Source organism: Opisthocomus hoazin, chromosome 7 (assembly GCF_030867145.1).
Source record: "Opisthocomus hoazin isolate bOpiHoa1 chromosome 7, bOpiHoa1.hap1, whole genome shotgun sequence".
NCBI lineage: Eukaryota > Metazoa > Chordata > Aves > Opisthocomiformes > Opisthocomidae > Opisthocomus > Opisthocomus hoazin.
The window spans coordinates 74,484,878-74,497,448 of NC_134420.1; positions in this window are offsets into that span (position 1 = coordinate 74,484,878).

Genomic DNA, 12,571 nt, shown 5'->3' on the forward strand with positions numbered 1-12,571 from the left:
GCATGGAAGTGAGCTCAAAGTATGAGAATTTTCTGCTGAAGGAAACCCCCCTTTTCCTGTGGCACTGCATCACAGTGATACGGACAAAAAATTGCAGCCGTAGAAAACCATACTTGTGGACAGGGCACAGATTTGAGAGGCTTACCATGGAGAGCTTGGAGTGTGGATATCAGCTCTCCCGCTGGCATCAGAAATAGGTCACTGTGACTCTGCCCTTATGCTTGCCTTTCAAACATAAGAAAAATGAAATTGGTAAGTTTATAGGGTCAAAATGGTAATTTCAAACTTTAGAGTGTCTTTTTCCATTTTTTTTCTGAAATAATTTATATTCTCTAATACTTTTGATTCAATGAATTCTTATTTTCAAATGGAAAAATGGTTATTTAACAGACTCTGACCTTCTCTACCAGGTCCAGACCGTGAATGGTAGTGAGCCTTCCAGGCATGAAACTCCTCTGAAGTCATCAGCTGAAAGAATTAACAAAGCTTTTTTTCCAAACTTGTGGCAAGATTATGGCAGGAATCTCTAAATTCTGCCATGCAAGTGTTTTGTATATTCTTATGACATACTGACATACACCAAGGGGGAGATTTATGGTTTTTAAACTCTACTCACATATATCTGAGATCAGCCGTTCCATAATAACTCCGTAATGTCATGCAGAATAAGGAAGGAGGGAAGCAAATAGAAAAGAAAATACAAAGAAGATGCAATCTGAGAAAATATGGAGGGCACAGAAGAGGGAAAAAAAATATTGTGAAAAATCTGGTGTTGCAAAACTGAAGGGTAGCGGGGCAAGCTGCATGCAGATGCTGAGCCCGGTCCGCTTGCCCGTCGAGGGAGCCGCAGAGGAGCAGGGCTGGGTGGCCACAAGGTTCCATGCTCTGGGCAGCCCCAGGAGAGCTGCAGGAGGGTGCGAGGGGCACGGGGAGACAGGAGACCCCTTAAGAAGAGCCCAGGGACCCAAGGTGTTCTGCTACAGCGGGGGAACAACCTGGCAGAAGCGTGGGCTTTGGCTCTACCCCGGAGCATCACGGAGGGCTGCACCCGGGAGCGCGGGCTGCGCGGAGGGGCCGTGCTGCACACAGCTGTGCCGTCGTTTCGTTTGACAGCGTAATTTAAGTTCCGCAAAACCCTTAAGCAGGTATTCATATGTTGTAAAGCAGGCAGAAATAATGAAATATTTTATGGAGAGGGCCATTACTCATCCAATTTATTATGTTCCCACGTTCCTCTGATTGAATTACGATTGTGAAATTACTCTCTGTCCATATATTATCCTATGTTTAATGTATAGGGTACATCTGTTCGGGTTGGGATGATAGACTGGGGATGGTTTATTTCTGCAACCCTTGTTCCTGTAACTAAGCCACCCTTTTATCACTTGTGCAATAGCCAACAGGCACACGCTGGGGGAAGAGCTCAGCAGACAAGTGCTGTGCTCTGCAGCCGTGGCTCGCCTTAAAACGAAAAATTAGTGCTCACAAAAGGTGGTGAGATCGGAATCGGTGCCAGACCCGCCGCAAAGAGCTCTCGGAGAAGCTCAGACTTGACCTGAGCGTCACCTCGCACCCTTTGCTGGCATCTCTCCGGCGTGGTGGGTTGCCGCTGGGGTGTTGCGTTAAGGCCACTCCAAAGCTGAAATGTCCTCCCAGGCTCTCAGTGCCATTTGTAAAGGACAGACAGCCTCAGCGCCAAAGGGCACCTGGTGCCTCAAGCCCAGAGCTGGATGGGAGCTGCGCAGAGGGAGCTAACTGCCTCGGCCCGGAGGTCCTTCCAAGAGGAAGAGGTGGGTGTGCAGTCTAAAGGGTGCTGCTGCTGGTAGCTGCTTTGCTGTCTCCCGTTGGACGTAGGCTTAGTGTCAGGCTATGGACTTGTCAAGGTGGCACCATTCTTGGTGCTAAGTGCATGGATAAGAAACCCTCCCGTTCACTTCCAGAGTGGGCTCTGAAGTCAAACTTTGGTGCTGGCCCCCTGTCACCGCCGTGCGGAGCAGTGAGTGCGGGAGGACAGGGTGTGCTACTCCGTCACCGGGGCTCTGCTCCAGACCCCACAACCTGCTGCTCCTGCAGCCGTTCCTGCCTCCTGCCAGCCCGTCCCCTCCCCATGGAAGGGGTTCGGGCACCTCAGCTGTGTGTTATATACAGGATTGATGCGCTGCCGGCTCACAAGGCTCGGGGATGGAAAACTACAAACCGAGCAAAGCCCGGAGCAGCATTAGTGATGGTGGAGGCTCCAGGTATCCTCCGCTTCCAAAGCTGAGCCCAGGGGCTACGGCTGGCCCAGGTACTGGGCTCAGACTGGGGGATAAATGTATGAAATCCAATGTCTTGTGACAGGCAGGGGCAGGTGAGAAGGATTTAATGGTCCTGTCTAGGCTTAAACTCTATAAATCTAAGAAATGGTAGCGAACAGCTGCCCCGGGTAGGAGCTGGTAATTTAAAGCTCAGTTATGTATTGTCAGCTATAATTCCCAGTAGAGATGTCTGAACCTTGGTGTTTGCCCTTGCTGTGCACGAGAAGATAACACAGCTTTTAGCTAGAGCTGATTCAATCCAGTCAGGTCTGTAATGCAGGAGATTTGAGGCTGAGAGAGAAAACCCTGGCTCAGGCCAAGAGCAGTATACCAAAATGCGTGAAACTTTCCATGGGCTGGAAAGTTCTGGCAGAGCTCCCAAATATCTGAGTGTTTGGGGTTAGCCCCTGGGCTGCCCCAGCGGTGTCACCCTGGGAAGTGCCCTGGGGATGTTCTGCATCATTGGGCACTTTCTTCAGTCCTAGAATACCAGGCAGAGCCATGGCTCCCATCCCATCCCATGCCATCCCACCTCATCCCCATTCCCATCCCCACCTACCCCAGTGCACCCACAGGAGAGGGTGGTGAAGGGACACCCCAAACCCCCAGCGCAGACCTCACCTGGGCAGACACAGCAGTAAGCAGCCCAAAATAAAACCTTCCCGCTGCGCCTGGCAATTTACAGAGCTTTTCCCCAGGGAAGAAATAATGCTCTGGTAAAATCTATCTTGCTATAAAAACTCCTGTGTGGGAAAAGCAGATTTTCTGTCAAAGAAGCATTTAAGTAGGCACTTTTCACCTAGATCTGCTTTTAATCTCACAAGGCGTTAATATTGCTGTTCTTGGTCTGATAATACCTTTCTGTACAAAAAACCCATCAAAATCTTTTACTGACATCTTATTCTCAATCTTCCTGTTGTACAGAGAAGTAAAGCTGGTTTTATAAGTAGTGGTGCGGAGATATTGATAAACTTCCAAGGACAAAAAAGGAAGATGGAATTAGGGCTGGGTTTAATTGTTTCTGAGATCAAATTTTTGGAATACTTTCCATTGCAATGTATAATGAGTTGTTCCAAATCTCTGGTGTTTTATTGATGGCTGCAGGTTGGCTGGGAATTTTCTTCTAGGGCAAATGAGCCGGAGTCTGAAAGCAGTCATCAATGCAGTACCAGAGCTGACAGTGAAAGCTCCCTTCCTCCTCTCACATGCAGTAATAGGTTTTACCACCTGGCATTGATTTAATTTCAAAGGTGTTAATTGTTTGTGGGGAGGGGTGGGGCTGAGTATCACTTATGGATGGAGGCATAGCATGGGTTGCAGTTGTCAGAGCTGACTGCAAACCTGTGAATAACTGGGAGATAGAACATCACTGCAGCTGCACCCCAGCAAGAAACCTCTGCCGGAAGGTTTCAATAAAACAGGTAGTCTTTCCTCTACAGAATTGCTGTGTTTTGCTGTTGAGCTAATTGTTGTTAATGTAAAGTACATGACAATGCCAAATCAGGGTTCTTTGGAAAAATGTCTTTAGAGTGCTTTTTCATGCATGCTGTTTCATTGCTAACTGATTTTGGAAAGCTTGGGAGATGTTTATGGAACATATGTGCCTTCCACTTCCTTTTCCCTGCCATGAATTTAATTTTCAGGCTGTAAATGTATTTTCCTTCTTTTGTTTGTATGTTACAGCACATCTCTTGCCGAGGGAGAATTAGCTTAGGAAAGTGATCTTAAATGGTAGGAGACTTCAGACTGGTTACTTGTTCATTTATTTTTGCACCCATCCTCCCTGCCTGTTTCTCACCTTTTTCCCACTTGAGTTGGGTTATTAATTCTTGACCCCAAGGAGCTTTAAAATCTAATCTAAGAAAACAAGGCTGAGTTCTTAGAGATCATCTGGTCCATTTACCCAGCAAAAGACCTGATTAACTGTATCTCAGTTTTCCAACAGGTGTTTTTCTTACTTGTTCTTGGAGGTGGAGGGGCAACAAAGGGGCTTCCATAAATTTTCCAAGAAATCTGTTTTGTTGTTTTAGTTAAAGCTTCTTAGACTGCTTTTCCTAGCACTTAATCTAGCTCTACCTTGCTGCATCACTGTTTGTTATTTTTTGTCTTGCCTATGGCTGAAGCCAGGGAATGGTTTGTTTTGCAGAACTGCAGAGGCAGGAGGCAGCTCTGGAGGTGGCCTCACCCAGCCCCTGCTCTGGCAGGGCCACCTCGAGCAGCCTGCCCAGGACCGTGTCCAGTTGGGTTGGAGCATCTCAAATGATGGAGACTTCAAACCCTTTCTGGGCAAACAGTGCTTTGGTTTTGGTCTCAGTTTGTAATGTATGTGAAGACTATCACTGTGGTTTTCCTCTGTTCTTTCAATTAAATAACACCACTTCATTTGGCCTTTCCTTGTAGGCCAAGTTTTTTTGTACATCTGATGATCTGTGGTTCTCGTTTGGACCACATCTTCTTTGGAAATGTGGTGTCAGGAAAAAAAAAGAAAAGCGGGCAATTACAGGGCTTGCTGTTCATTGTACATCCCATTGTGGTTTGCCTAATGTGTACCATAACGATGTTGTTGACTCAGCTTGTAATTGCCCCTAACCCCAAGATCTTTCTCTGTAAATCTCTACCTAGCTACTTCTCCTTCATCCGGGCAGGATTATTGCTTATTGGATTTCATCCTGATTTTCAGTTAAATTATCTAACACGATTGAATCACCTTGAGGTCTAATCTTGTTTTCCAGCATACCAACATCCCTTTCTAGTTAGAAATCACCTGCAAAGGGGATAAACTTACCCTGTCTCTCATCAGCTACCTCTTTGTTATTAATGTTGAGTAGCACCAGGCTGCAGGAACCCCTGTGGGACCCCACCAGGTCCTTCTTCCCACTTCTGATGCTGAGCTTTTCTGATCTGCTTTTTGGATGATGGTAACCCACCCAGATTTTACGTGGTTTATCAAGAGTATGTTTCTCAGCCTTGCTTACCATGGGACAGAGAGTTAACAGTTTCATTAAAGTCGGATCTGCGAGATCTGCAGTTCTTCTCCATTCCCACCCAGGTCCCCTCTGCCTGGAGGCACAGCCTCCACAGTCAGAGGAAGGGAGACGGTGGGTTTGCCGTGAGTCGCTCTAGACAGAATCATTCCTGTTACTCATCATCTTGGGATCTTCTGGAGATTTGCAAACATGGGATTTGATTATTCGTTCCTGGGAACTAAACCTACACCAGGACCTTTGCATAGGAAGTAGAAGATAAATAACGACTTGCTCTTTTTAAGTCTTTCAGTCTCATTCTTCCTCCAAAATATTTCGGAGACAGCAGCAAGCAGTTCTGAAATTACTCCACTTCTCCAAGAACTTCAGCAGGCTCAGCTCATCTGAAAACATTGAACTTTCCTGCCCTCTTCTTTTCTGTGGTAGCCTGAGCTATTATCCTCGTGACAATGATACTAATTGCATCACGTGGCTGATTGCAATTGTCCTTTTGTTGAAGAGTGAAGCAAAATAATAACAAAAAAATTATTAAGAAGCGTGTCTTTTTGATATCACTTGCCATAAGATTTCTCTCTGTTTATTCGTCACCTTTCCAGCTACTCTTTGGCTGCTGCAGGTCCATTCACGGAACGTGTCCTTGCTGCTCCGCATGCCCCTGGCTGGATTTTCTTCTTGCAGTGCCTTGGCTCTCCTGACTTTTCTCCCTGCATGCACAAGCCATTTTTTTCACTGCTTGACCTTAGTACTAGTTGAACTAGCTTCTGCTTTCCCCATGCTTCCACCTTGTGCCTGCCACGCGTGCTTTGGGCAGGTGGCACTCTGTCCTTCCTTTGCACTGGAGGAGTTTGTGTTTATGCCATCGACACCACTCCGTTAAGAAACTGCCATCCTTGAACTGCATTTTCCTCTGGTTTGTGCATATTACTTGCATGAATCCTGAGATTACTCTCCTCATCATCCCTTTTCAGCAGGCTGCCTGTCGGTCTTCATTTTCATGCCTTTTCCGCTGTGGACAGCAGTCATCTCCAGCAGAGCTTCATCTCTGCTGGCCTTGAGTGACCCAGCCACCCCCCTGGCACCACGACACCAGGGCGTTTGCAGCAATGAGAGGAGTTGCACCTCCCTTTGGCATCCAGTAGAACTGCTGTGACCTGGGATAAAGCTAGACTTTGTGCAGGAGGGCTTAGCACGCTTGGTACAGTGCATTAGTGTCAATGAACCAGCTGCAACGTGTAGCAGACCACAGCAGTGGATGCCCACCTGCAGAACCCAGCCAGCAGCACCGTTACTGCTTCCAAAGCACAGTCCAGGAGCCAGAGCTGGTGGTTCCCCCAGGAAACCTGCTCAGCCAGGAATATTTTCCTTGTTGAGGAGTTTATTGCAACCTGTAGTTAGTAGCAACACAGCTGATGATGCAGGATTTGCTCCGCTCACCCACCCCAGGCTGGCTCTGATTTTTGCTGGGTCCGGGGAGCAATGGTGCCATGCCTGGCACCAGTGTCAAAGGTGACTTCATCTCCCTCTTCAGATAATGCCAGGCACATTTCAAGTTCGAAGCATCTCTAATGGACAAATATCACACGTCTTACCCTATTTACTGTGAAATTATGTTAAGGATGCACCTACCCCACACCGGTCGGGTGCTGCTGCTGCCCAAAAATGTTGGAGATGCCTTCTTGTTTCAGGACCTGGCGCCCCGAGCTCGGAGCCTCCCCTTCCCCCTCCGGACCTGCACGCTTCATTAGCACTCGGTATTAATGATCCAGGCACCTGAATCCAAGGGGTTACAAGGTTTAATTTAATTATTCTTGCTTACAGCCTTATCTGTATTAAGAAAAAAACTTAATTACTTCACTAATGGCTTAGCCTTTTCCACGGGCCTCTTTGTTTCCATTAACCATTCTGCAGCCAGCTGCCTCTCGCCGAGCATCGGCGCAGGGGACTGCGAGTGAGGGGTACAGGGGCTTGGGGTTTATTAAAGACAAAGAAAACTGCTACCAAAAAAAGCATTAAACTGCGTTTCCTATTGCAGATTTCAGAAAACAGTCATTAGGAAAAAAATATTTGCATCTCACAACAAAGTGACAGCAAATGTCACTGGTTTTAAATAGCACACGTTGTACCTCGCTTGATTTAGTGCACTTTGCCGAACTAGAAAACAAACAAACGGGCATCTCTTCGGCAGTACCTAGCAGGAGAAGTGTTAACATTTACCACTCGATAGTAAACATCATTAGTGTGACCTTTTTGAGACACTTGAAAGGAAAAATATATACAAAGTAGAATGTGGAAGTCCTTTTTCTTAAAAATATCCTGGCTTGCAGCTCTCTCCAGCACAGCTCTGTCTGGCAGGGAAGCCGAGTGCTGCCTGCAGCGGACAGAGGCAGGAGGAACCACTCTGTGCCCTGATCCCTCTGCACTTCTGGGTGTCGGTATCAGTGCTCCAGAGGATGCAACGCTTCAGGCAGGCAGACCTGGAAAACGATCACAGGGGCTGAAAAGCTTTTGCTGATTTCTTTTTTTCCTCATTTCCTATGAATATTACACATGATTGAGGAGCACGAGAGTGACAGAAACCCTTTGGAATGTCAGTAGATGCTGTGAAGAAGCGACAGCTTAATTTCTGTTTTAACATCATGTGCAATCTAAGATATGTGAGGCAGGAAAGCAGGGTGACGTGAAGGCAAGGATGCAGCTGGGGCTGGAAGTACACTTTCCAAGTATGAAAAAGCATGGTCCTGCACTGCACAGGCTCTGCATGGAGGCATGGAAAAGGCTTTTGTGGCATTGCATGGGCATTACAGTGCTGCTCTGCGTGTCACAAGGAGGGGGGTTCTCATATCCCAAAGGTGATGAAGCTGAGTGGCACTGAGCTCGCATTTTCAGAAATGCCACTGCCGTGGCAGTGTATGAAGATACCTTCCCCAGGCATAGCCCTGCACCCGGACAAAGCCTTCTTGTCCAGAAGTAACAAGGAGTGTCACCATCCCCTTCCCTTTTGCAGCAGAGATGGGAGAACTTTATCAGCACACAAAAATAATCATTATCTCTGCAGTTGCTCTTTTTTTTTGTCAATTTCTTGATGGAGTTTGGGGAGGGAAGGGTAGAAAGAAGATAAAACAGGACTTGAACCTGTCTGCCCACATCCTCAGCTAGGTTAAATTCCTCCTTCTGATTAAACCTGGTGATTCTGGGGCATGAACCTGTGTGTACTCAGCTGGGCATAGCCAGAGGCAGTGGAAGAGAGTGGAGGTATAGTCACAATCTGGTAGGAGACCCTGCTTTGGCAGCGGGGTTGGACTAGATGACCCACAGAGGTCCTTTCCAACCCCTAGCATTTTGTGATTCTGCGTACTGCTTGTTGCAAACTCGCCCAGCTTGTCTGTTATCAGCAGTCCTTTTCTTGAAACAAAGTGGTTTTTAACAACGCGAAGAAGAATTGTGACTGCCAGCAGATACCTGCAGATCCCAACTTGTCATGAGCCCACTTACTACAGGGGGTTGAAAGTGCTTGAACTGAGTGCTGCTGGCTGTTCAGGTTGTGTTTGATGGAAACCAATGTGTGTGTGTGTGCTGTGCTTGTGTGGAATACGTGTGCGGGCGTGTGTGTGCAGGTAGCTCTCAAACAAGCAGCGGCAGAGCAGCAGCACCGCAGGCACATGACTTTTCAGAAGGCAGAGACATGATCTGCTAAGGCCAGCTCCTGTCCCTGTTTCCCTGGGGAGGAAGGCCATGGGAGGGTTGATCATTCCTGTGGGAAGATGGGCCGAGGCCTCCCCTACCCTGTGAATAAGCATCTCCCATCTGCAGTCAGCGGCTCTGCGTTCCTGTGTGTTGCCACTGTGCTGAGCCCACCTCTGCAGCCGGCTGGGAAACAGGTGGCAGCCCCTGGAGTCATAGGATCATTCAGGTTGGAAAAGACCTCTAAGATCATCAAGTTCAACCATCAACCCATCACCACCATCCCTGCTAAACCATGTCTTGAATTGCTGTATCTACACGGTTTCTGAACACCTCCAGGGATGGGGACTGGCTGTGGGGGAGGCTGTTGCCAGTTGGTCCTGCTGGGAAGGCACCTGGGCCCTTCATTTCTGGCAAAAAGGGAAGATAAGAAGTATGTGAGAGAGATTTATTTTCTTCAAAACAGAGCAAAACAGGAGACTAGGAGGATGAAATACAGGTGGCACAATGTACAGAGGAAGAATGAGGCAAAAATAAACTGCAAGAAGGAAAAGGGAGCAGGAGAGAAGGAAAACCTTCAGATATTCTCTTTAGAAATCCTCGTATTCTTAGTTTGTTCCTCTAGCTTGAGTCCTTCAACGGTACCTGTACTCTCTGAAAGCATCTTTATAAGGGTGAGGTTTGCTCAGACCTTTGACTTCCCATTTTCATTTTGCCTCCAAAAGGTGAAGCTCATGATCTAAGAGCTCTTAAATGGGAACAGCCTGGCACAAGAACTGCCGCAGCCATGGCACCCTTGCCTGGCGAAGGAGGAGGCATCATGGCCATAATGCCAGGGTGCAGAAGTGCTGCAAGCTGGTGGGATGGATGACCCTTTCCAGAAGGTTACAGCATCTAATGGGTGGAGATGAGCCTGCTGCCAGGGGTCCCAGCATGCCCAGGGGTCCCCACTGGCTGTACTGGTCCTGCCCAGCCCTTCCCGGCTGAGCCTCCCGGTGCCAGCACAGCCCATGCCCTCCTGCTGTTTGTCACGCTGCTTCAAAGGGAGTGGTGTCTTTGCAAATTGAGCCACAAACAAGCATAGAAATTACTGCTGTAGTATTTTTCCACACATCAAAAGCCATCAAAAGAGCAACCAGTTGCATCCCAACGGAGGGACTGATCTGAGGTTGTTTCAGTCCCTCCAGCTTTCTGTTCGTGGGCAGCTCTCATGCAAAGCCTCTTCCATGTGTGAGGGATCTCAGTAGGGTTGTTGGTCACTGTCAACAGCTCGTATCACGCAAGAACACGGTGCTCTCGGGTGCACCATGTAATTCCGGACTGCGCGCATTGCCCCCCTGCTGCTCACGCCTAGATTTGTAACAACTCTAATTTTTGTTAGATTCAAAGAGCTTTTTGATCATATTTTTGCTTTAGCTGTGTGACACAGTCAAACTGCAGTAGAAGAAAATCTGCTGTGGTGTTCGGTGATTGTCTCCTGTGAAACAACCCAGTTATCTCACAGGGGCACATTTTAACGTAGATGAAATTGGGCATTTCTCCTGGCCCTGCACAGATATTTTTTTGTCAGAAAAGCTCTGTCAAATGTCTTTGCTCGAGTAGTGAAGACTTGCAGTAAAATCCTTCAAAAGTATGTTGTCTTGATAGCTAATAAATTGTTAGCGTTGGATCCTGCATCTCCATGGGGCCAACAATATACATGACGGCTTGTGGTTTTTCTTAGTATGAGGGTAAATACCAAAATGAGATAGTGATATTCTGTTTTCATAGGGAAATACAGAAGTGAAAGGGCAGTAGTTTATTAGATAAAAGCTAATACATCTGGGCCTGCATTGGCGAAATTATGTACAAATTCCTCAAAAGAACTTGATGAAGTTGCTATGAGTTTCAGGTGAAACACAGACAGGACCTGGGGATCTGGTTAGGCAGCTGTGATTCTTGTCAATAAATAAGCACCGATGTGGTAAAAGTGCATCATAAAACAAACCCAGATTTTAGTGGTGAAGGGGGTGAAGGAAGATGGCTTTGACGGGAAAGGCAAGCGGAGAAATGCTCGGCCGGCTCTAGCCAAAGGTTTTATCAGCCAGAAATCCCCTCCCCTGGGGAGGGCATCTCCATCCCTCCCACTGTGCCTGTGGGACGAGCTTGGCTCCCTCCTGCCCCGCTCTCCTCAGCGCTGCCTCTAACAACGGCGGCACCAGACCTACTCCTCCAACTTTCTGTACTGTTATATATTCTATTTGCCTGCTGTAGGTGACCCTGCTTCAGCAGAGGGTTGGACTAGGTGACCCACAGAGGTCCCTTCCAACCCCTACTATTCTGTGATTCTGTGATTCTGTATTATATGTGTATATATAATATATATATATATTTCTGTGCTGTTATATATTATAGGAGAATAATTTAACCTGCTAGCCCTCCAGAGAACCTTCTTTCTGCATGTTTCCTACATAGAATCTCTCTTTCTCCTGAGGCCAAAACCGAGTATTACAAAATTACTTTTTTTTCTAGTAAGGCAACACCAAAGTGTTGTATACAGCAATGGATGGGCTCACACCGAGATCTCTCGGGCCTTGGAGCAATAGCTTATGAGAAGGAAATATCAGCATGCCTTTGCTAAATCAGAAGCGGAGGGGCTTGCTCCCAGCAGATCTCGGAGGAGTCTGACAAAATTAGACATATATAGTGCTTGATGTTGCAAATGTCTCACTGAAATCAGTTCCTCGGGAAAAGGAAGGTAGAGTAGACGGCTTGAAAAGCGACGTGGGGGATAGCATACTCAAGGTCCTTCATCCGTCAGGAATTTTCCATGGAGAAATGACTGGCATGTTATATATTACATCTTATTTTCCATTTCAGATTGTATTTTATGCTCAGCGTGAACAACTACACATTAGCTGTTTTAGTGACTAGAACAATGCCCCTGTAGCTTCAAGATTACGCTAACGATGTCAGCTCGGCACTCCTTTTCACTTTGAGATGAAGAGCCCGGCAAGGGGTTGGGACAGGGAAATGCGAAGTTACAAAGCAAAGGTGAAATCAGGAATGCGTATTCCCAGCCGTGTTTTGGGGAGCCGTGATTGCCTGCTAAGATGTAGAGCTGGGACTGATGAGAAACAGATGAAAATGAGCAGAGGGATCAGAACATCTTCCGTGGCGGCCAGTGAAAACCGAGGAAAGAGCAACGTTAACGCCGGCATGTTGGGGGATTCATTCTGACGGTGTTATAGAATTCAGGGTGTTACTCTCTGCACCCTCAGCTTGCACGTTACGTATTCGGGAACAAGAGCTTTCCCGTGCCCCGTCCTGTTGCTCCTGAGGACAGTCACTGGACGGCCCCGAGCTGGGATGGGTGAGAGAGCAATGGGTGCTTCATCCGTGTGTATGGCTGCACGCTGCTGCAGGTTTTCTTCCATTCTTTGAAGTACTTTGAATTTTGTAGCTCAGTGATATCTGCTTGATAAAAATGTAGGGTCTGGCTCTTGGTGGCATTGAAGATACAGGCAAATAACTGCATGTCTTTCATCTTTATATCTTCTATAAAAATAATGTGCATCTACCGGTGATGTTAATATTCATATTTCTGTGCTTTCCTCTGATGGAAAGATG